Source organism: Pleurodeles waltl, chromosome 2_2 (genome assembly GCF_031143425.1).
Source record: "Pleurodeles waltl isolate 20211129_DDA chromosome 2_2, aPleWal1.hap1.20221129, whole genome shotgun sequence".
Lineage (NCBI taxonomy): Eukaryota > Metazoa > Chordata > Amphibia > Caudata > Salamandridae > Pleurodeles > Pleurodeles waltl.
The window spans coordinates 666,744,305-666,769,859 of NC_090439.1; positions in this window are offsets into that span (position 1 = coordinate 666,744,305).

The window sequence follows — 25,555 nt, forward strand, 5'->3', positions numbered from 1 at the left end:
ACCTATCACAGACCTGCATGGACACCCATCACCAAAGCATGTCCAAGAGAGAGACTCACTCAGGGCATACAATCACCACTCACACAAGGGCCAAGGCAATAGTGCAAGCACAGTAATAGAGGTAAACGCACCCGTTGCACAAGGTGGCACACACAGATATAATAACAATGCATTTACACCCCAACAGGACCGCTACCCAACGTCACCGGACAGGAGGTGCCAGCCATATCCAGTCCCCCCACAGAAGAGGCCCACAGTGATGACAGCAGCTCTGCACGCCTGGATCAAGATGACCAGCCCGGCCCATCAGGGACCTCTTGACAGTCGGTTCCCCTGCCACAGTCCCAACCCTCCATAGAACCTCCACCCTCAGGAAACACCACCACAACACCCACCCAGTGGGCCCATGCCACTGTCCCCAGGACACGTCAATCAACAGTGTGTCTACCACTACAGGGACCCCAGGCAAACCCACAAACCCAAGACAATCAGGGACCTGGGGTCAGTGGCAGTGGGCACACGGTCCAGAGGACGGAGGCACAGGACAACAGGGAAGCTGGGAGGACTGCTGTGTGACGGAGGAGGACAGGCCAAGGGAACCCACTCTCCACGATGCACTCTCCAACATCATGAGAGCATGCCACCCTTCCCAGGAGACCATGGGCATGGTACTGGCCAAGTTTCAGGAGACCCAGCGGCTGCAGGAGGGACACTACATGGGGATCAGGGAGGACTTGAAGTCCATTAACACCACCCTGGTCACCATTGCAGGGGTGCTGGCAGACATGGCCAACACCATGAGGAAGACAGTGGCATACCACTGGGCACCTGACAGTAGCCCAACTGATGAACAGCCTTCCACGTCCGCCAGCGCTAGTGGACAGGAGGCCCCGCCACAGGACAAACAGGCCACCAGCACCCCACCCCCTGCAGAAGGAGAACCACCCCGCAAACGGTCCCTGCGATCCAGGCAGAAGACAGAGAACATTGCCAAGACCCCTGCCAGGAAATAAGACTCTCCTGAATGTCACCCTCCTGTACCTCTCTGTCACCCTGTCCATCCTTGAACTGACATTGCTCCCCTTCCTATGCCCCATTGGACAAAGCACCTGTGATACCAAGAGACTGGACCCTACTATGGACCTTCCTCCACCATCACCCCAGCCCCTTCCACATACCCCTATACACATTAGCCCATAAATAAACACCCTTGAATCACAAACCAATCCGGAGTCAGTCTGTTCTTTCATAAATGTATAATTACAACATCATCCACTAATATCAATGTAAATGTTCATTTGCTCATACCATTGTATGACAATTGTTGGGCAGCAGTAAATATAGCAGAATTCAGAATGAGGTACCCAGATCTGTGAAACGGAAAGCCAAAGTGAACTGTCAGTGTCCATAGACAGAGGTTAAGAGGCTGACCTATACAATGTCCTACAGTAGTCAGATATGAGAGGAGCAGGGCCAGTCTCTTACCTGTGGGTCACTGGATGTACTGCATGATGATGTGAGTTCTGCTGTCAATATATTCTTCTTCTGCCTCCTCTTCCTCACTGTCCACAGGCTCCACAGCTGTCACAGACCACCATCAGGCCAATCCTCAAGCAGAAAAGGTACCTGGCATTGCAATGCCAGGTTGTGCAACATGCAGCATTCCACAATTATCTGGCACACCTTCTTCGGACCGGAATCTGGCCTTCAGGAGGCCGAACGTCCTCTAAATAATCTGCCTAGTTCGCCCTTGTGCCTCATTGTAGCGTTCCTCTGCCCTTGTCCTGGCATTCCTCACTGGGGTCAGTAGCCATGAGAGAGTCACCTGCAAATGTCAAGGGATATCTGTTAGACACACACTAACCCTTAGGGACAACCCCATACCCAGACACCTATTCATACTGTGTAGGGACCATGGGCTCACCTATTAGCCACACCCTGTGTCGCCGGAGTTGGCCCATCACATAAGGGATACTACTATTCCTCAAAATGTAAGCGTGATGCACAGAGCCAGGATACTTGGCATTCACATGAGAGATGTACTGGTCTGCCAACCACACCATCTGCACATTCGTAGAATGGTAGGTTTTTCGATTTCTGTACACTTGATCATTTCTGCGGGTGGGACAAATGCCACATGTGTACCATCAATGGCACCTATGATGTTGGGGATATGTCAGAGGGCATAAAAGTCAGCCTTCACTGTGGGCAAATCCTCCACCTGGGGGAAAACAATGTAGCTGCGCATGTGTTTCAGCGGGGCTGACAACACTCTTTTCAACATGTTAGAAAACATTGGCTGAGACATCCCAGATGCCATGGCCAGTGTAGTTTGAAAGGAGCCACTTGCCAGGAAATGGAGCACTGACAGGACCTGTACTAAAGGGGGTATTCCTGTGGGATGGCAGATAGCTGACATCAGGTCTGGCTCGAATTGTGCACACATTTCTTGGATTGTGGAACGATCAAGTCTGTAGGTGATAATGATGTGTCTGTCTTCCATTGTCAACAGGTCTACCAGGGGTCTGTACACCAGAGGATGACGCCATCTCATCATCTGCCCCAGTGGATGTGCCCTTTGGAGGAGAATGGTGAGCAGAGGGTCATGAACCACATAGTTTGCACAAGTGTGTTTTCAGTAATGTGAGTAAATCCGTGTGTGTTGTTGTTTGTCTGTATATCTTTCAAATAGTGCTGTGACGCAGTTAGGTGCCATGCCATGTGCCTCCCTGAAATGGCGGCTGTCTGACCTGTAAGGAGGGACAAGGAGAAATGAGGTAACTGCGCTGGCATTGTGTAGCGTCGCGGTAGGCGGTCAAAGACCACCGCGCAATTCAGCATTGGTTATCATCGGGCCCTATGGGTTCCAGGAGCCAATGACGATGTATGCCGGCGGTGACGGTACACACCACCGCGGACGTGACCGCCATTTTCTATCAGTTCCCTCACTTGATACCTGACCTTCAACAGGAGAGGACCTACACTGCAAGTGCTGCTGTGACCTGAGTCGATGCAACAATGGCTCGAGTGTCTGGGGAAAGGGCCCCTGCCTTCAATGTGGAGGAGTTGGACAAACTGGTGGATGGGGTCCTCCTCCAGTACACGCTACTCTACAGTCCTCCAGACAAACAGGTGATTTACTCACCTGTTTGTCTGGAGGACCGTAGAGTAGCGAGCATGATGTGTGGACAATGTCTGTTGTGGAGTTGTGTGCATGGAAGATACATGTGGGGGTGGGGGGCTGAGGCCTGCATGTGAGGATGGTGAGTGTATGTGCGTCAGGGCATGGGTGGGAACTGGTGGGCAATGAGTATGACGGTCCAGACATGTGAGTAATTCCCTTTCCTCCTGTACCTTTCCTCTAGGTCAGCACCCACCAGAAGAAGGGTATTTGGCATGCCATCGCCAAGGAAGTGTGGACCCTGGGGGTCTGTCATAGACAGAGCACCCACTGCCGCAAGAGAGGTGAGGACCTGTGCCGCTGGAGCAAGAAGACGGCTGGGGCTGGCCTCCCAATGTGGAAGGGGTGCCCAACGCACCATGACCCCCCTGATGTTCCAGATCCTGGCGGTGGCATATCCGGAGTTGGATGGGCGCTTGAGGGCATCACAGCAGCCACAAGGGGGTGAGTACAGTGTCATTCAGCTGACCCTGCACGCTTTACGAAGTGTCTGGGTGGGGGATGTGGGCTGTGGGTTCCCCTAGGCCAGGGCGAACTAGATAGGGTAGGTCCCTTGTGAGGCAGGCTCTGAGGCACTTTAAACCCCAATAGTGTTAGTGGGCATCTACAACTAGTCAGACTCCTGTGGGTTCCAGGTGTGCAGCAAATGATGTTAGGCATAGTACCCCATGGGCAGGTGATTTTCCTACTAACTGCTAGTGCATGGCCTTATGCATAGGGCTGCTCCCTGTGTGTTGTGTCCGCCAATGGTAGTGGTGTTGCTGGTATTGACCATTTGTCTCCTCTGTCTCCCCCCCTTCTTGTTTTGTCACCCTGTCCCTGGAGGGTGAATCTACGGAGTCTGAAGGCACCAGTGGGATGGAGGGTGAGGGGAGCTCCACGACGGGGACAGGAGGGGACACCAGTGACAGCGACTCCTCCTCTGATGGGAGCTCCCTTGCGGTGGCAGGCACCTCTGTGCCCACCGCACAAGCACCTCCCTCCCAGCAGCCCCTCAGCGTGTTTCCAGTGCCAGCTCACCCAGGAGGGTGGGCATCTCCTTTGACACAGGCACCTCAGGCCCTGCCCCAGTCAGCTCTGCTGCCCTCATTGAGGAGGCTATTGACCTCCTGAGATCCCTCACTGTTGGGCAGTCAACCATTCTGAATACCATCCAGGGTGTCGAGAGGCATTTGCAGCAAACAAATGCATACCTAGAGGGCATTCATTCTGCCGTGGTGGCCCAACACAGAGCATTTCAGGCTCTGGCCTCAGCACTGATGGCAGACATTGTCCCTGTGTCCAGCCTCCCCCCTCCACCTTCCACTACCCAGACCCAATCCCCTCTACCTCAGCCTCTCCCAAGCACACCTTCTGACCAGCATGCACACACATCAACACACAAAAGTGGCTCAGGAAAACATAAGCACCACACATCCCACAGGCACTCACAAAAGCACCATACCCATGCAGACACACCAACATCCACTGCCACTGTATCCCCCTCCTCCACGTCGTCCACCTCCCTCCCTGTCTCGTCTCCACTCACACCTGCATGCACTATATCATCAGCTACTACCTCCATCACCAGCACACCCATCACTACACATTGCTCACGTGCAATCACCACCCCCACTACCATTCACACGTCCCATGTGTCCTTTCCCAATGTGTCTGTAAGCCCTCCTCCCAAAGTACACAAACACAGGCACACACCCACTCAACAACCATCCACCTCACAACAGCCTCCAACCCATGCACCTTCACCCAAACTCAGCAGACGTACACTTTCTACATCCACTACCTTTTCCTCCACTCCCAAACCCCCTCCATCTTCCCGTCCCAGTGTGTCTCAAAAACTTTTCCTAGCTAATTTTGACCTCTTCCCTACACCTCCCCCCCGTTCTTCACCTAGGGCCAGGATGTCTAGATCCCAGCCCAGCACCTCAGCAACTAAATCTGCGTCTGCTGTGGTCCGTGCTACTTCAGGACGGTCTAAGGGGGCACCCGTCAGAGCTGCCAGTGTGCCTCCAACAGAAAAGAAGGACCATCCTATTCCACCACCTGCAAAGGTCAAAAAAGGGCCGTCTTCAAGCAGGGGACAGTCACACCATCCACCCAGCAAGGCCTCGCCCAAACACTGAGTGGACAGTGCCAAGGTCTCTGCAGCAACTGTCAAGATGGGGAAGGGCCACAAGCCAAAGGGCACATCACCTGTGGGCACAATGTCTCCTGGTGAGGGGCTGGTAACCACCAAATCGTCCGGGATAGCAGCCACATGCACCACAGTCACCACCACCGCTCCGACCGCCACCTGCACCGCCACCTGCACCGCCATCTGCACTGCCGCTGCCACAATGTCAGTCTGCAGCATCCTCCCCAAGGATCAGCCAATCTTAGGCTGCCGGAGACGGTATGGTGTCTCCATCCACCGCAACTGTCACTTGCACCACGACCAGCACTGGCAGCATTTCCGCCGCAGCCACCTCTACCTGCACCACCATCAGCACTGCCACGTGCACATCCGATGCCACACTGTCGGCCGTCAGCAGCATCCCCAGTGTGCAGCCATCAGAGTCTGCAGGTGACGTCCTGGACCCTGGACACGCCACTTGAGACACCACCTCCAGCACTGACACAAACCAGTAATTGGCAGCCTAAGTCGCTGCAGGATGGAGTGTGGGCCTGCCTCCATGGTGTATCATACTACCTGTTCCAGGTACATTGCATGGCTGAGACACCCAGGTGAGACGAAGTCAACTGCAACACCCGAGGTGCACCATCACTGGGCACAAAGCCCCCTCCAGAACCAGTGGAGAAAAGTATCCACTAACACAGTCCTTGCCAGGATGAAGCACTCTGGGCACCAATCCCCCTCCAGAACCAGTGGAGAAAAGCATCCACTAACACAGTCCTTGGCAGGATGAAGCATCACTGAGCACAAAGCCCCCTCCAGAACCAGTGGAGAAAAGCATCCACTAGAGCGACTGTGGCTTTGCATTCCCCAGGACCAAGCAGTGGGCAGTGAACCCACTTGAGAGACTTGAGAGACTGTGGCTTTGCACTCCCTAGGGCCAGGCAGTGGGCAACCCATCCATTTGAGAGACTTGAGAGACTGTGGCTTTGCACTCCCCAGGACCAAGAAGTGGACAACCCACCCACTTGAGAGACTGAGGCTTTGCACTCCCCAGGACCAGGCAGTGGGCAACCCACCCACTTGAGAGACTGTGGCTTTGCACTCCCAGGACCAGGCAGTGGGCATGGAGCCCCCTCGAGGAGCAGTGGCGTTGTACCATCATCCGGCTGAGGTGCCCGCCTTCCCCTTCCCCCTGTGGTGGCTGTTATTTTTTTCGACCTGATGACCCTGCAGTGTTCTCTCCGTTTTGAGGCAGGTGTCATGTGTGGGCTTCGCCCATGATTTTTTTGCACACTGGGACATGGACATCTGCAAAGGACAGTGTACGGCCTTCTGTACATCTTGTAAATATTTGTCTGTACTGGTTTTTACAATCGTTCACTTTATCTGCCTATTTCTAATATATGAAAGATTTGATTCAATTCCTTTTGTCCTTGCGTTCTTCCAGGGGATTACAGGGTGTATATGTAATGTTGTTGTATGTATTTGTGTGTACGGTGTTGTGGGTGAGGGTGAGGATGTTGCGTTTTGCATGTGTATGTCACTTTCTTTTGCCTCCTCCCCTCCCCTGTGTGCTAGGTGCAGTACTCACAGTCATCGTCGCCGCCTTCTTTCCACTTCATTGTGCATTAATAGATACAGCAACATGGGCAGGACCTGTAACTCGGGCTCTATGGCGTCCTGGTTCTTCGTTGATTGTCGAGAGGTGAGTAGTTTCCCTTCTGTGTACTGTTTCCACCGTGCTTTTGATGGCGTTGGTACTGCCCCGGAAAAGCTGGCGGATTGGTGCCTTGTAATAGTGTGGGTGGTACATTGTCTTCCGCCTGTCTGTTGGCGGTGACCGCCGCGGTGTTTGTTGCTACCGCCGTGGTGGTCAGAGTGTTAAAGTGGCTATCTGTGTTGGCGGTTTCCGCCATGGTCGTGATTCAATTTTTTTAACCGGCGGCCTGTTAGCGGTATTACCGTCACTTTAACACCGACCGCCACGGTTGTAATGAGGGCCAATGTGTCCTTTAATGTTTTACTCTTAATATAGAGCATTTTGGGCTTTTTTGGTAAAATTCCTTCTGACACTGTAGGGGAATTTAGAATGGACCAATTTGTCTTTCGTACATTAAAAACATGATTACTATATAGATTATATTTTGTTACAAAACATATCTCCCATTTCTTCTCAATATGCTTACTATCCCTTTTGTTCTCACTCTTTTTATGATCTTCTTTCAAAGTACACTTTCTAGCCAATCCTTTCATTTTTTCTTTGGCCCTTCTCAGGACCCCTTCATCATATCCTCTATTGTGAAACTCCAGATCTATAGCCAGTAATCTCCTTTCGAACTGTTCATTCTGACTACAGTTGAGTCTGGCCCTTACCATTTCGCCATACGGTATGGATTCAATTGTCTTTTTAGGATGTGCACTTGTGGCATGCAATACACTACTACACGCTGTGGGCTTTCTAAAAATGTCACTATGAATAGCATTGTTGTGCACATACAGTTGTAAATCCAGGAATTCAATGGTTTGTCTATCATATTTTAAAGTCAGCCTCATATTAAATCTATTTTCATTCAAAAAGGCATGGTAAGCCAGGAGATCAGTTGAGCTACCATTCAATATAATGAAAATGCCATCAATATAACGACCGTAAAAAATAATGTTATTCATCCATTGAAAAGCCTGACGGCCCCAGGCATGTTCAACGTCAAACAGGCCCATGAACAGGTTCGCATAAGAGGGGGCAAACCTGGAACCCATCGCTGTCCCTTGTTTTTGTAAAAACCACGTTGTATTAAATAATAAGGCATTATTAGTCAAAATCAACGTAGCCATATCCAGCAACATATGCGTATGTTCCAGGAGACTCGCATTACGTTTATAAAGGAAATATCTTAATGCTTCCAGACCACATTCGGTTTGGATACATGTATAGAGACTTTCCATATCCATAGTCACAAAAAAAAGGTCCATATCATCTCAATTGAAATCCTCCAGTTTGTTCAATAAATCCTTACTATTCCTTAAATATGAGGGTAAGTTCTTAACAAGATGTTGTAGAAAGCTATATACATATTCTGAATTGTGTTTTTTAGGAGACCCATTACTGGAAATGATGGGTCTCCCTGGTGGGAACATGCCAGATTTATGGATTTTGGGGAGGATATAAATACAAGGAAAATCAGGGATGACATATCTTTAAGTATTTATACTCATCATGTGTAAGGAGACAAGATTCATGCCAATCCAAAAGTTTGGCATTAATTGAGCTCTGTATCTCCATTGTTGGATTATTGTCCAATTTCTCATAACAGGTACCATCTAAAAGCTGCCTTGCGATTTCATTAAAATAGCCATCCTTATTCATAAGTACAATATTGCCTCCCTTATCCGCCTTGCGTATGACTAAATTTGAATCATTTAAGCACAGATTACGTTTTGATTTTATAAATATGAGGGGCGGTTGGACACAATAAATTTGAATTGACGATTTAAATAGGCAGCTAATTCAATGTTGGTGATGTTGTTATTTCATTTGATTTCATTCCCAAATAATTTGGCTCTCCGAGTAGTGAATCGAATGAATGGGATATACATTTTAAGATGTCTGCCAGCTTCGCATGCGTAAACATTGGTTCTACGGAACCCGCACAGGTGATGGCAATGAAGGTAAAGTCTAAAAGCGGCGCGTTAGAACGAGAGAAGTTTTGCTTCTCTGTCGCCGCATGGGATCCATATAGAAGGAAGAATGCACTTAACGTTCTGAGGTAGGAATTGGGTTACTTATATTTATTAGACGTCCCCGTTAGCTTTAACTTCAGGATACTATTAATATGGGAAACGCATCGTGAAAATAAGACATTTAGGTGGTCATTACAACTCTGGCGGTCGGTGTTAAAGCGGCGGTAAGACCGCCAAAAGGCCGGCGGTAAAAAATTTGCAATTACGACCGTGGCGGAAACTGCCAACAAAGACAGCCACTTTAACACTCAGACCGCCACAGTGGTACAAACAAACAGCGCGGCGGTCACCGCGAACAGACAGGCGGGAGACAATGTACCGTCTACACTATTATGACAGGCCAATCCGCCACCTTTTCCGGGGCGGATTGACCGTGGATAAAAACACGGCGGAAACAGGAATTTGGAAGGGAAAACGCTCACCTCTACACACCCCACGAGGAACGAGGACGCCATGGATCCGGAACTCCAAATTCTACCTGCAATAGTCTTCCTGCTCCTCTACCAGGAGCACGAACGCTGGCGGCGAAGACCACGGTGAGTACTGCACCTACGACACAGGGGAGGGGGGAGGGAAAAAACAGGGACACGCAACACCCCCACCCATACCCACCACAACACACACACTAATGCATATCAATACATCACAGTTACAACCCCCAATCCCCCCCGGAAGAATGCAAAGACAATAGAAATTGAGTGTAACAATTGTAATATATTAAAAGCAAGTAGACAGAAACATATAAATACACAATGTACAAAATATATACCAAGCATAGTTGTCCAGGTAGTGCTCTAATAAAGTCCGTGGAACACTGGGACCACACGGTATGGGCGAGACAACACTGCAGGGGCATCAGAGAGCAACTAAACAGGCACCTCAGGGGGAGGGAAAGGGGGGGGCACCTCAGCCGCTTGAGTGCACGACGCCAAATCCACGAGGGTGCCACATGCCCACTGTTCAATCCTGGGGAGTACAAAGCCACAGTCTCACAAGTCTCTCCAGTGGGTGGGTTGCCCACTGCCATATCCTGGGAAGTGCAAAGCCACAGTCTCACAAGTCTCTCCAGTGGGTGGTTTGCCCACTGTTCAATCCTGGGGAGTGCAAAGCCACAGTCTCACAAGTCTCTCCAGTGGGTGGGTTGCCCACTGCCATATCCTGGGGAGTGCAAAGCCACAGTCTCACAAGTCTCTACAGTGGGTTGGTTGCCCACTGTTAAATCCTGGGGAGTGCAAAGCCACAGTCTCTCAAGTGGATGACAGTCTCCACTGGCTCTGGAGGGGGCTTTGTCCCCAGAGTGCTTCATCCTGCCAAGGAATGAGGTAGTGGATGTGATACTCCACTGGTTCTGGAGGGGGCTTTGTGCCCAGAGTGCTTCATCCTGCCAAGGACTGAGGTAGTGGATGTGATACTCCACTGGTTTTGGAGGGGGCTTTGTGCCCAGAGTTCTTCATCCTGCTAAGGACAGAGGTAGTGGATGACAGTCTCTACTGGTTCTGGAGGGGGCTTTGTGCCCAGAGTGCTTCATCCTGCGAAGGACTGAGGTAGTGGATGTGATACTTCACTGGTTCTGGAGGGGGCTTTGTGCCTAGAGTGCTTCATCCTGCTAAAGACAGAGGTAGTGGATGACAGTCTCCACTGGTTCTGGAGGGGGCTTTGTGCCCAGAGTGCTTCATCCTGCCAAGGACTGAGGTAGTGGATGTGATACTCCACTGGTTCTGTAAGGGGGCTTTGTGCCCAGAGTGCTTCATCCTGCTAGGGACAGAGGTAGTGGATGTGATACTCCACTGGTTCTGGAGGGGGCTTTGTGCCCAGAGTGCTTCATCCTGCTAAGGACAGAGGTAGTGGATGTGATACTCCACTGGTTCTGGAGGGGGCATGGTGCCCAGAGTGCATCATTCACCCCGTGACGGACTCTGTTGCGTCAGTGCCCTTGCTGCTCATGGGCCAGCGGTGCTTGAGACGGCGGTGCCCTGTTCAGCGGTGCATGAAACGGCGGTGCCCTGTTCAGCGGTGCTTGAGACGGCGGTGCCCTGTTCAGCAGTGCTTGAGACGGCGGTGCCCTGTTCAGCGGTGCTTGAGACGGCTGTGCCCTGTTTAGCGGTGCTTGAGACGGCGGTGCCCTGTTCAGCGGTGCTTGAGACGGCGGTGCCCTGTTCAGCGGTGCTTGAGACGGCGGTGCCCTGTTCAGCGGTGCTTGAGATGGCGGTGCCCTGTTCAGCGGTGCTTGAGACAGCGGTGCCCTGTTCAGCGGTGCTTGAGATGGCGGTGCCCTGTGCTGCGGTGCTTGAGGCGGCAGTCTCCATTGCAGGGACTCAGCTGCTGGCGGTCCTTCATGGCCCAGCGGGGCTTTTGCTGCCGGTGGCCTCCTGGGCAGGTGGGCTTCTGCTGGCGGTTATGTCCTGGGCAGGTGGGCTTGTGCTGGCGGTCCTGTCCTGGGCAGCTGGGCTTGTGCTGGCGGTCCTGTCCTGGGCAGCACAACAGCTGGGCTTGTGCTGGCGGTCCTGTCCTGGGCAGCTGGGCTGGTGCTGGCGATCCTGTCCTGGGCAGGTGGGCTGGTGCTGTCAGCCTTGTCCTGGGCATGTGGGCTTGTGCTGGCGGTCCTGTCCTGGGCAGGTGGACTTGTGCTGGAGGTCCTGTCCTGGGCACCTGGGCTTGTGCTGGCGGTCCTGTCCTGGGCAGGTGGGCTGGTGCTGGAGGTGGCCTCCTGGGCAGCGGGGATGATGGCGGTCTTCTCCACCGTGCTGCTCTTCCCAGACTTTCATGGTTTCTTGTGGCCCTTCCCCACCATGGAGGGTGTCACAGCTGACTCCACACTCCCACCACTACAGTGGCTGTAGAGGTAGTGCATGCAGGTGTGAGTGTAGATGAGACTGGGAGGGAGGAGGGAGATGAGGAGGAGGGGGACACAGTGGAGGCAGTGGATGTTGGTGTGTCTGCATGTGTGTGATGCTTGTGTGAGTGCCTGTGGGATGTGTGGTGCTTATGTTTGCCTGAGCTTCCCTTGTGTGTTGAAGTGTGTGCATGCTGGTCTGTGTGTGTGCTTGGGATAGGCTAAAGTACAGGGGATTGGGTCAGGATGGAGGAAGTTGGAGGGGGGAGGCTAAACAAGGGGACAATGGCTGCCATCAGTGCTGAGGCCAGAGTCTGAAAAGCTTGCAGAAGGGCCGCCTGACCAGAATGAATGCCCTCCAGGAATGCATTTGTTTGTTGCAACTGCCTTTCTACACCCTGGATGGCATTCAAAATGGTAGACTGCCCAACAGTGAGGGACCTGAGGAGGTCAATGGCCTCCTCACTGAGGGCAGCAGGGGTGACTGGGGCAGGGCCTGAGGTGCCTGGGGCGAAGGTGATGCCCACCCTCCTGGGTGAGCGGGCACGGGGCGAAGGCTGAGGGGCTGCTGGGAGGGCGGTGCTGGAAGTGGGGTGGTGGCTGTACCTGTAGATGGGGGTGGCACAGATGTTGCCGCCACCACAAGAGAGCTCCATCAGAGGACGAGTCTGTGTCACTGGTGTCAGCTCCTGTCCCCGCCGTGGAGCTCCCCTCACCCTCCGTCCCACTGGTGAAGTCCGAGTCCGTAGTGTGGCCCTCCAGGGCCATGTGGGATGCAGCCCCCTGGTGCTCCGGTGCTCCGGTGCCACTGCTCCTCCGCCTGATGATGCTAATGCACAAAAGAACAGGGAGACCACAAAAAGGGGGGGGTGACAGAAGAAAGACATGTTGAGTGCATGTATTACCGCTACCATTGGTGGTCACGACAGACACAGAAGCCCCCTGCACTACGCTGAGCTCTTGGGCTACACTGTTCAATTCCTGGGAAATGCCCTACAAGGTTATGGACGACATCAGCACACATAGAAGACACAGGAGCATGACTAGGTGTACTTGGCACTCTACAGAGGTGGTGTGGGGTGCCACATGGCCTGCCTTATAGAGGGACCTTGCCTACGGAACTCGCCCTGGCCTAGGGAAACCCACAGCCCGCCTCCCCCACCCAGACCCCTCCAGTGCACGCAAAGTCAGCAGAATGAGAGTGTACTCAGGCCTTTGTGTCTGCTGTGATGCCCTCAAGCGCCCATTCAACTCCGGGTAGGCCACTGCCAGGATCCTGAACATCAGGGGGGTCATGGTGTGAGGGGCACCCCTCCCACGGTGGGAGGTCATCCCCAGCTGAGCCTCCGCCGTCTTCTTGTTCCAGCGGCGAATGTCCTCCCATCTTTTCCGGCAGTGGGTGCTCCGTCTGTGGTAGACCCCCAGGGTCCGGACGTCCTTGGTGATGGCACGCCAAATATCTTTTTTCTGGTGGGCTCTGACCTACATGAAATGTACAGGGGGAAGAGTAAGTTATTACTAACTGCACCGTCAAAGTGATTGGCCCCCATCCCTACCCTTGCCAAGTAGCACATGCATTCACTGTTGTTTCATGTACGCCGTACTCTCCCCCCTTCCTTCTTACATCCAGCCCTCTCCACACAGGCATAGCCCATACAGCATGCTCCCAGTGTACTTACCTGTTTGTCTGGAGGACCGTAGAGTAGCGTGTACTGGGGGAGGACCCCATCCACGAGTTTCTCCAACTCCTCCGATGTGAAGGCAGGGGCCCTTTCCCCAGACACTAGAGCCATTGTCTCTTCCAGACCGAGGTCACAGCAGCACTTGCAGTGTAGGTCCTCTCCTGTCGAAGATCAGGTATCGAGTGATTGAACAGATAGAAAATGACGGTCACGTCCACGGCGGTGCGTACCGTCACAGCCGGCGTACATCGTCATTGGCTCCTGGGACCCATAGGGTCCAATGCTAACCAATGCAGCATTCGACCACCTACTGCGACGGTGTACAACACCAGCGCAGTTACCTCACATCCTATTGTCCCACTTTAGAGGTCAGGCAGCTGCCATTTCAGGGGCCCACATGGATTAATTTTCTACTGCGTCACACATACCTAGGCCTAGCCTCAACACACATACAGGCCACCTTTTGTGTATGAATGGTGTTCTGTGTAAACTGTGGGTACGTACCTCTGAGTTATTTGACTTTGTGCTCGCTGTTGTCCTTCATAGGCACCGTCCGCTGGGACATGTGAGGAGATAGCTGCATCCTCTGGTGAACCGACCGTTGGTGGACCTATCGACAATGGAGGAGCCTCATGTGATTTGACTTGACCGTGCCACAATCCAGGAACTGTGTACCCAGTTGGAGCCAGACCTGATGTCAGCAATCCGCCATCCCACAGGAGTCCCCCCTCAAGTGCAGGTGCTGTCAGTGCTCCATTTCCTTGCAAGTGGGTCATTTCAAACAACAGTGGCCATAGCATCAGGGATGTCCTAGCCTAAGTTTTTCAACGTGTTGTCCAGAGTGTTGTCTGCCCTTCTGCAACACATGCAGAGCTACATCGTTTTCCCTCAGGTGGAGGATTTGCCTACAGTGAAAGGTGATTTCTATGCCTTGGGACATATAGGTGCCATTGATGGGACCCATGTGGCTTTGATCCCCCCCACAGGAGTGAACAGTTGTACAGAAACAGGAAGAGTTATCATTCAATGAATGTACAGATGGTATGTTTGGCCGACCAGTACATCTCCCATGTGAATGCCATGTTCCCTGGCTCAGTGCATGACGCCTACATCCTGCAGAATAGCAGCATCCCTTATGTGATGGGGCAACTCCAGAGGCACCGTGTGTGGCTATTAGGTGAGCACCTGGGAGCAAGACAGTGGGAATGGTTGTCTGGGTCTGGGGATATCCCTACAGGTTAGTGCGTGTCTAACAGTTGTCCCTCGCCATTTGCAGGTGACTCTGGTTACCCCAACCTGTCATGGCTACTGACCCCAATGAGGAATCCCAGGACAAGGGCAGAGGAACGCTACAATGAGGCCCATGGGCGAACTAGGAGGGTGATCGAGCGGACCTTCGGCCTCCTGAAGGCCAGGTTCCGGTGCCTCCATATGACAGGTGGATCCCTATTCTACTCACCAAAGAAGGTGTGCTAGATCATCGTGGCCTGCTGTATGCTTTACAACTTGGCTTTGCGACGACAGGTGCCTTTTCTACAGGAGGATGGTCCAGATGGCGGTGTTGTGGCAGCTGTGGAGCCTGTGAACAGTGAAGACGAGGAAGCAGAAGAAGAAGACATGAACAACAGGGACTCAGTGATCCAGCAATATTTCCAGTGAGACACAGGTAAGAGTACAGACCTGCCTACTACATGTACTTTAACACTACTACCTCTCTACTGTCTGTCCTTTTCACCTAGGGTGTTGGCACTGAGTTGTCACTTTCCCTTATGATTTCACAGATGTGGGTCCCACTGTGTGACATCTGTTTAGATTCCTCATGGACCAGAGCTGTGTGACATAGGTATGTTGACATTACAATTGTAAGAGCAGTTTGTCACTGAAATTGCTAATACACTATTTCGAAATCACAGACAGACTCCAGATTGTTTTGTGCTTTAAGTGTGTTTATTTTAGTGCTCAATATTGGAAGGGGTGGTAAAATGGTGAGGGGTGATGGCGGAGGAATGTCCATGGCAAAGTCCAGTCTATTAGTCTCACAGGTGCATTGCCCATAGGGGCATAGGAAGTGGAGCTGGGGCAGTCTAAGTATGGACAGGGTGACAAAGTGGGACAGTAGGATGACAATCAGGGTGGTCTAATTTCTTGGTGGGGGTCTTGGCATCGTGCTGTGTCTTTGTCCTGGATCTCAGGGACCGTTTGCGGGGTGGTTCTCCCTCTGCAGGGGGTGGGGTGCTGGTGTGGTGGTCCTGTGGCAGGGCATCCTGTCCACTAGCGCCGGCGGAGGTGGTGGGAAGTTCATCGTTCATGCTAGTGTCAGGGGCCCCTTGTAGTGCCACAGTGTCCCTCCTGGTGTTCACGAGTTCCTTCAGCACCCCTACGATGGTGCCCAGGGTGGAGCTGATGGTTCTGAGTTCCTCCCTGAAGCCCATACACTGTTCCTCCTGCAGGCGCTGGGCCTCCAGAAACTTGGCCAGTACCGTTGCCATCGTCTCCTGGGAGTGGTGGTAGGCTCCCATGATGGAGGAGAGGGCCTCGAGGAGAGTGGGTTCCCTTGGCCTGTCCACACCCTGTCGCACAGCAGCCCTCCCAGTTTCCCTGTGTTCCTGGGCCTCCGTCTCCTGGACCGTGTGTCCACTGCCACTGCCTCAGGTCCCTGTTGTTGTTGGGGTGGTGGGTTAGCCTGGGTTCCCTGTAGTGGTGGACACACTGCTGATTGACGTGTCCTGGGGACGGAGGTATGGGCCCGCTGGGTGGGTGCTGTGCTGGTCTTTCCAGAGGGGGAAAGGTCTGTAGTGGCCTGTGACTGTGTCAGGGGAACCGACTGTCCAGAGGTCCCCGATGGGCCGGGCTGATCATCTAGATCCAGTTGAACAGAGCTGCTGTCATCACTGTGGGCCTCTTCTGTTGGTGGTGTGGACATGTGTGAACCCTCCTGTCCGGTGACGTTGGGAAGGAGTCCTGCAGGGGTATAAAAGGATGGTTATTACATCTGTGTGTGCCATGGTGTGTAATGGGTGGGTGCCTGTGTACCCCAGTGCTTTCATTCCTGTGTGGGACCTTGTGTGATGATGGTTTAGGGGCTTGTATGGGTATGTGCAGTGGGCATGCTTTGGTGATGGGTGTCCATGCTTTGTTGTGGCATGCAGGACTTGGTGTTAGGATGTGTGGTTTGTGATGTTGGGACATTTGTGAGGAGTTAGAGTGATGGGGGTGAGGGTGAGGGTGGGGGTATGTGCTGGCCATTCCTCCACCTACTCCTGCGAGGCCCTCAGGATGCAGAATCGCCAAGACCTGCTCCTCCCATGTTGTTAGTTGTGGGGGAGGAGATGGGGGTCCGCCGCCAGTCCGCTGAACCGCCAGGTGCTGTCTTGAGACCACGGAACGCACCTTCCCCTGTAGGTCGTTCCACCTCTTCCTGATGTCCTCCCGATTTCTTCGGTGCTGTCCCACTATGTTTACCCTGTCCACGATTCTTCGCCATACCTCCATCTTCCTTGCAATTGAGGTGTGCTGCACCGAATAGCTGTGGCTCTACCTGGACGATTTCCTCCACCATGACCTTGAGCTCCTCCTCCTCCAAGAACCTGGGGTGTCTTTGCCCTGCCATGGGGTGGTGTAGTTGATGTGTGGGGTGGAGTGTGTGGTGATAAGTGTGCTGATATGTAGTGGTGTGTTGTGTGAGGTGCGTGGAAGTTCTGTGGGTGATGGTGTTGTGTGCCTGTGGATGCTGTTGTTCTTGCTGGTGCTGTCTCTCTCTGGCCTTCTTTCAGAGTTTTTGGTAGTAGGGGTTTGTGGGTTATGTGGGTGTGTGTTTTATATTGTATTGGGTGTGTGGGATGTGTATCAGGTGTGTGTATTTTGAATTGCCCAATGTGGCTGTGTTTTGTAAATGGGTGTGTATTTTGAGCGCGGCGGTGTGTACCGCCAATGGAATACCGCGATTGAAAGACCGCCGCTTGGGTCGTGATAGTGTGGGCGTATTTCTGTTGGCGTGACGGTGGAGATTTTGTTTTCGCCAGTTTATCACTGACCTTTGGTGTGGCAGACTTGTGTGGATGTCTGAATTTTGGCGGATTCCGAACTGTGGGTCGTAATAGCTGTGGTGGAATTCCACGGCCGCGGCGGTGTGTTGGCGGTCTTCTGCACGGCGGTAAGCGTGATTTACCGCCAATGTTGTAATGAGGGCCAAAGTCTTATCTGGAGGTGAGGTAAGCCCCAGGTGTGATACGAAGAAAAGGTTAGGGAACCAATCTAGCCAGAATCAAGATGGACATCAGAGTACCCCATCCTTTCCTTCTGTAATAAAACAAGAGGTGAACATGATTTCAGGTGGTTTGGAACCGCCATGGCACAATCAGTGCCAGGAGATCCCTTCCCTCGCACTGATAGGGGTCTCACCCACCCCTCACCCCCACTGCCGAGTCCTCCCCCACCCCACTGCAACCCCCAAAGGTGGCAGGACCCCTTCCCCACCCCTACCCTGAGCATTGCAACACACCCCCACTCTACACGCATACACACACCACCAATACACATACCCGCACGCATACCAACATACATACCAACATACACACACACAGTCATACACGCACGCACACATACATACAGACATGCACGCACACATACTGACAGACATACAAACAGACAGACACGCACACATTTTCAACCACACAGCACCCCCCATGCATATACGCACTCACACACCCCCTCTACATCCTCACACACACACACCCATGCACGCACACAACACACAACACTCCCCACCCCCTCCCCTAACGGGCGTTCAACTTACCTTGTCCGTTGATCTTCCGGAAGGGGACGGGATCCATGGGGGCTGCTCCACCACCAGCACCCCGTCACCAGAACACCGCCACACCGAATCACGGAATGTGATTCGGTGGGTGGTGTTCTGATGACGGGGCGGTGGAGGCGGAGCAACCTCCACTTCCCCGCCGACCGCCAGTATGGCTGCTGGCGGCTCTCCGTCCGAAAAAGAACAGAGGGCTGCCAGCAGTCATAATTCGCCGATGGGAAAACCGACTGCACTGGCAGTCTTCAGCACGGCGGTTCCTCGGCAGTCTGTCAAAAAGACCGCCGAGGTTGTAATGACCACCCAAGTGAGGACAATCAACAGAAATATACTCCAATGTTGAAAAACAATACCTAATGCATAGAGTCACAGCAAATCCTAATAATCAGAAAAAGGTGCATAAATACAACCAGTGATCCAAAACTGTGCCCCTAAAGCAGATGTATGCTCAAATCTTCATCTAAATGTAAACCTCCGGGACTCATGGTCTCTAAATTTATAATGAGTTGAGACTCCCTCTGTCTCATCCTTAATGTGCGGTCACCCACCTCTAGTGTTCTGTATAATCTGTTCGATAGCATAGAACACCAGGTTTGTGCAGCCCCCATAATGTTTCTCATGGAAATTTCTAGCTTAGGGCCACAGTGATCAATAGCTCTCAGATGTTCCAGTATTCTTTTCTTGACTGGTACAGGGGTATTCTAGAATGTAAATGATCTATTGGGAAGTACAAGTAATAAATTGCTTGATACTCTGTGTATTCTACCTGATGGTCTCAAATTTCTCCCTGGGGCAGCTGTTCTTGCATGTTTTGCATCTCCCACAAGGGAAGAAGCCCTGCAGTCTATGTTCCTTAAACCCTTTTTTTAGGTAAATGTCACTGCGGACAAGGGAGTCTCTGGGTGTCTTTGTCTTCTGGAAGGTAATATTGGATAGATCCCCAGTCTCCTTGCCGATGGTCAGGTCACTCTTCAGAATATCCCAATGACTTGAAAGAATGGGTCTGATGTTGTTGGAATCACTATTTTAAGTAAGAATTACTCTTTTGATAGAACTCTCCTGGGCAGACTGCTTGTTACCAAACAAGATGTTCTCTCCATCAACCTCTTTCATTTGTTCAACGGTACTCTGAAGAATCCAGAGGGGATAGCTACGCTCCCTGAGCCTCAAAATGATGATTTTCTGTCCTTCCATACCGCTATTTCTCCTTGCTCTTAAAAGTTCACCTTATGGGATACTGAGAAGGCTGTTGCCAGCCGTTGATTTCCTGTATAGACGTGTCCGAATCTCCCCTTCCATTACCTCAACTATGACATCTAAATACTCAACCCTGTTCCTATTGATGGTGTGTGCGTATGGGACAGAACAGGATTGAGTATACAGATGTTATAGGTGAGGTTGCTTATTCTTCAGTTAAATTCCCATTATAATGTGAGGTATGGAACCAAAACCTTAGGTGCTTTGGGGCACCCATTCTCATGTTTGAAACTGGTTGTCATTAATAGGTGATGCCCAAGTATGCTTGTGAATTTATAAGCTCAACCACAAATACCACACTGTGTATAGCAAGAACTAGTGGCATTTCTGCCTTCTATGTGGGGAAGGACGGGGTATTAATAGAAGTATAGGATGGCCGCCACATTGTGACATTGTGACATCACTGTGTTTCATATGCCAGTCCTTTTTTACTTTTCATGGAAGGGTGTTTTGTGAGGATTTAAAAAATGGTGGAAGACTGAGGAATTTTCACCTGTGATCAAGGCTCTGGGTGTGCCAAAACGCGTAAGGTGTTGCTTCCAAGCGTTGTAATAGGAATTTAACCAAAGAATCAACAACATGTTTAGCAACACTGTCGGAGCGTACCAGATCTTTGCAGTTCTGGCGAAGGAGGAGCTGCTTGACATTTTCGGGCTACCTTGCATGTGTGTGTATGTATATATATATATTTTTTTTTTCACTGAAAAAAACAAAGGCTACAGGGACGTTATTGTTATGTTCTGAATTTACTCGTACAAAACCATAGAAATTCAGTAGTTTTAGTTATAATTATTTCAAGTAACTGTAACTCACACCCTAAGGTAACTATAATACGCTCCTTCGTCATGCATAGTTTTCTCATCAACAATTTTATTACAAATGTTGCAGTGATAATATCAAAGGTGCCATAGATGCCATAGAAGGTGTCACCAATTATATAATATGTGGAGTAATTAGCTGTACATGGTGATGGCGCGAGTTATAGTTACCTTAGAGGGTGAATTATAGTTACTTGAAATAGCTCTATAACTGCTGAATTTTTATGGTTAGATACGATTACGTTCAGAACCTAACTATAACATACCTGGAACCTTTGTTTTTTTCAGTGAATTTCTATTGTTTTTTTAATGTAAAGTAATTTTAAGTACTATACGTTAATCCAACCGCTTCTGCTCATGGCCTTTGGCCGTGCACGGCACGGGTTGGCCACCAAGCCCTTATAACCACTCAACCCCATGGGGCACACAGAGCCTTGGCCGTGCGCAGCTGGAGTTGTCCACAGGGCCTGTTTCTGTCAGTGGATCTGTGAGTGGGTGCATGAGTGTCTGAGTGGGTCTGAAAGTGGGTGGGGGAGTCTATGAGTTGGTCTGATGGGTGCATGAGTGTCTGAGTGGGTGTGTGAGTGATTGCATGTGTTAACACCAGGACAGTGCGCGCTCTACGGGCAACATAATGCAAAATTACAAACCTTATGCAATGTAATAATTCATGCATTGTGTGCTGATATTACATATTAACTTTTTGCATTGTAGGTATTTATCTTGAACTGTCATTAATGCTGTGTGTAATGTATTTTTCATTTTCAAGCTTGTTCATTTTCAAGCTTTTCCTGCAACCTGGCTGGGTGTGGCATGTGGGCGGGGCTTGGGTCTATTTAAGGAACCCAGCCCAGCTCCACGTGCTCACTATTCAGAGGTCCTGGTGCAGAGCAGCAACATTTTCCTGGGCCCGGTTACCGAGGCCTACTTGGACATTTCCTGGCCCTGTCCTCATTATCTTGCTGATCTTCAAGCAGGGCGATAAGGTGGAGTTTGCGGAAATTTCCTCGACTCCGTTTTCTAGAAACATTTGCATTTTGGCTTTGTGATTTACAGTGTGTACGATTTATTCTTGGCACTTAACCCTTGCAGTTCGGATCGGCAGAGTGCGCAGTCATTTCAAGGCATTTGAATCTTGCTGGTTGAATCGGCAACAGTGTGCGCGATTCATTCTTGGCAATTAACCCTTGCAGTTTGGATCGGCAGAGTGCGCGATAATTTCAAGGCATTTGAATCTTGCTGGTTGAATCGGCAACAGTGTGCGCGATTCATTCTTGGCAATTAACCCTTGCAGTTCGGATCGGCAGAGTGCACGATCATTTCAAGGCATTTGAATCTTGATGGTTGAATCGGCAACAGTGTGCGCGATTCATTCTTGGCAATTAACCCTTGCAGTTCGGATCGGCAGAGTGCGCGATCATTTCAAGGCATTTGAATCTTGATGGTTGAATCGGCAACAGTGTGCGCGATTCATTCTTGGCAAAGTGTGCAATCATGTTAAGGCATTTGAATCTTGATGGTTGAATCAGCAACAGTGTGCGTGATTCATTCTTGGCAATTAACCCTTGCAGTTCGGATCGGCAGAGTGCGGGATCATTTCAAGACATTTGAATCTTGATGGTTGAATCGGCAACAGTGTGCGCAATTCATTCTTGGCAATTAACCCTTGCAGTTCGGATCGGCAGAGTGCGCGATCATTTCCAGTCCTTTGAATCTTGATGGTTGAATCGGCAACAGTGTGCGCAATTCATTCTTGGCAATTAACCTTTGCAGTTCAGATCAACAGAGCGCACGATCATTCCAGGTATTTGAATCTTGATGCGCAGTCTGGCAATAAGGTGCGCAATAATGTCTGGGCAATTGTATCTTGAAATCTAGAATAAACAGAGTGTGATCATTCTAGACAAAACAAGTTTAGTCAGTTTGCATATGCTACAATATTATTAATGAATCCTATAGCAGTTAATTATTTGGGAACAAAAGTACTCATTGATTCTTGCTGTGATGTAATTGCTATGCTAAAGATTAACTTGAGTGAGTTCAATGTTCAGAGCATATGAATATAAAAAGGTCATGTTATTGAAAAGTTCTTGATCTCTCATGTTGTTAGAGCACAAAGAAATACAAACAAAGCTCATGAAGATTAATGTGAATAACCTTGCTATTGTATTCTTAATTCTTGCTTCCACAGGTCTCCTTCCCTGCTGTTCCCAACCTAAAACCCATCCCCCACTAAGCCATTCTTTAATTCTGTGCTATGATAGCTAGCAGAGTTTGGAGCTGCCAAGAGGTGGGCATATTGGGAACAGGGGCAAACCCCGAGGATCCGGTCTCGCTGACAGCATGAGTCTCTGAGTGCATGTATGAGTGAATGAATTACTGTATGAATGTCTGTGAATATTTTAAAATGTTTTTTACTTATTTGCGATTATTCTTGATTAATCTTGATTATTCTCAATAAATCTCAATTATCTCAATAGTCTCAATTATCTCGATTAATTGCGAATATCACGCATGATGAAGAAAAATAATTTCAAACCCATAATTCAACTTTCAAACACCCCTATATCACACTGCTGGGGTCAGGGTACCTTTACTGTGGCCCCTTACGCTTCTTTCCATTTTGTTTTTCAGACCCAGGGACCATGCTCCGGGACCTTAAAATGATGACCGCAACTGTCTTTCAGGTTGTGGCCAGCCAATTACAGCACTTCTATTCACACGTGCATTTGTGAAAATTGTAAAAATATTAAAATTTGGATTTTCTTTAATTTCTCATAAAGTACTGAATGGATGTACACCAAATAACAGAAAGTGTAATCTGCGTACCAAAAGCTAGCTTTCTTCATAATTGGGTGTAATTTCATCCAGTGAATCGGGCTGTAGTTGTGTTCAGAATTCCTATTGGAATTAACATGGGAAACACATTTTTTAATCCTCCTCTTTTCTCAGCCCCCACTTGACAGATCACCACAAAACTTTCTGTGTGCAACAAGAATCAACAGGGCACTTTTTTTGGAAAGCTTCATGAAGATTCGTCAAATGGTTCTCAAGATATAGGCAAGCCAAAAGACACTTTTTCTATGAAATGTAGGCCCTTAGATGACTTTGGTGGTCTTTTTCAAAGACCCCCAAAGCCGCTGGTGCCAGAAGACCGCCAGTACTGACGGTCTTATGCCCACCATATTATGAGTTCGGTAGGATTTCCACCACATTTTGGGTGGAAATCCTGCAGTAGTCGGGCTGGCAGGCGGAGGCGCATGGGCGGTTCAATCACCAGTCCGCCTCGCCAGAAGTACTCCACCAGCCGTATTACGACCTGTAATACAGCATGGTGGTGTCCTGATGGCGGGCACTGCGGGTGGTGGAAGTGCCCGTTCCCTGACGGATGACCTCCTCGCCAGATAAGTTAAAGTTAAACCCTCTAACAAAGGTGGAAATGTAGTCTTATGGGATGTTCAGGAATATTTGAAGGAAACAGATATACAGCTTAGGAGATCAAAGGATTATGAGACCTCTTTGCATGAGATTTATAAACAGTCCATAGGATGCTATCATAGCAAACATGGTGATTGGAGGGAACAAGGTCTCCTCAGCACAGAAGAATTTCAATTCCTATTCATACAAAAACCTGTGGCACATTGTTTTAGATGCTTCCACAAATCCATAAAAATAAGACCAAGCCCCCTGGGAGACCAATTATTTTGGCAAATGTTAGCCTTTTGGAGCGTACTTCCATTTATTTGGATGTTTTCCTGTTACCTTATGTGTTGACCCTTCCTTCATACTGCAGGGACAGTACAGACTTCATTTCTAGAATCGAGGAAATACCTTGGCTGTCCACATATCTTTTGGTCACCATAGATATTGTAGCTTTGTACACGTGCATTAACCATGTATTGGGAATTGGAGCATTTAGGCACTTTTTTTTTAGATCCATATGTATGATCACACCATGATGTTATTAGATATGCAAACTTTTTGTCTTAGTCACAATTTATTTTATCTTCAGTAACAAGAGACAGTTTCCCTGGCATCTTTATGGGCTGGTGGGAGCAACAACATGTTTGGACAGAAGATAATGAGCATTGGACAAGGCATATAGCTCTTTGGATAAGGTACATTGATTATATTTTTGTCATCTGGGATGGGTCTGGCAGTCTTTTGCTTGACTTTTTGAAATTCATATCATGTAATGAGATAAATCTAGCTTTCACCCACCAGTTCCACAGTAGTGCAATTGATTTTCTAGATGTCCATGTGGAGATTCAGGGAGGCAAGGTGTGTACTAGCCTTCACCGAAAAGAGACAGCAGGCAATAGTCTTATGCATGCACGGAGTCATCATCCAACTAATTGGAAGTGGAGCATCCCCTATGGGGAACTATTGACGGCCAGGCATAACTGCAGTGATGCAAAAGCATATGAGAGAGAGGAGGCCATTATGTTGCATAGATTTTAAGTGAGAGGGTATCCCCAGCAAGTCCTCACGGCGGCTAGAGATAGAGCAAGAAGTGTCCCTAGAAAGGATCTCTTTGCTAAGAAATCTGCAACTTCTACCATCGAGGGAAGGGTGACACTCATTACCACTTACAATGCCGAATCACAAGAAATCAGAAGGATGATTTCAAAACATTGGCATGTGGTGAAATCGGATAGTGTAATTGGCAATAAGGCCTCGCCTTCCCCATTGATTGCATATCGCAAAGCAAGATCTGTGACAGATATGTTGGTTCAGAGAAATATGAAGACAGCTCAAAACAGGTTAGTTGGCTGACAGAACAGAAAGGCTTTTATAAGTGTGGCAATTGTAAAGCCTGTAAGAACAGTATTAATGTGAAGACATATTTGATGCCCAATGGACAGGAGAAACAGATTAATAAATTAATCACATGCAGTAGTGAATTATGTGTGTCTGTTCTAGAATGCCCATGTGGGTTACCTTACATCGGGAGTACTATTTTTCTGTCAAGAAGCGTGTTCTGGAACATTTGAGAGCAACTAGAAATTGTGATCACAGTTACCCTGTTGGGAGACATGTCAAACAAGTACATGCCAACATTTCTGATACTTTCTCCTTTTTTGGTATTGAAAGAGTGGAGGTGTCAACAAGAGGAG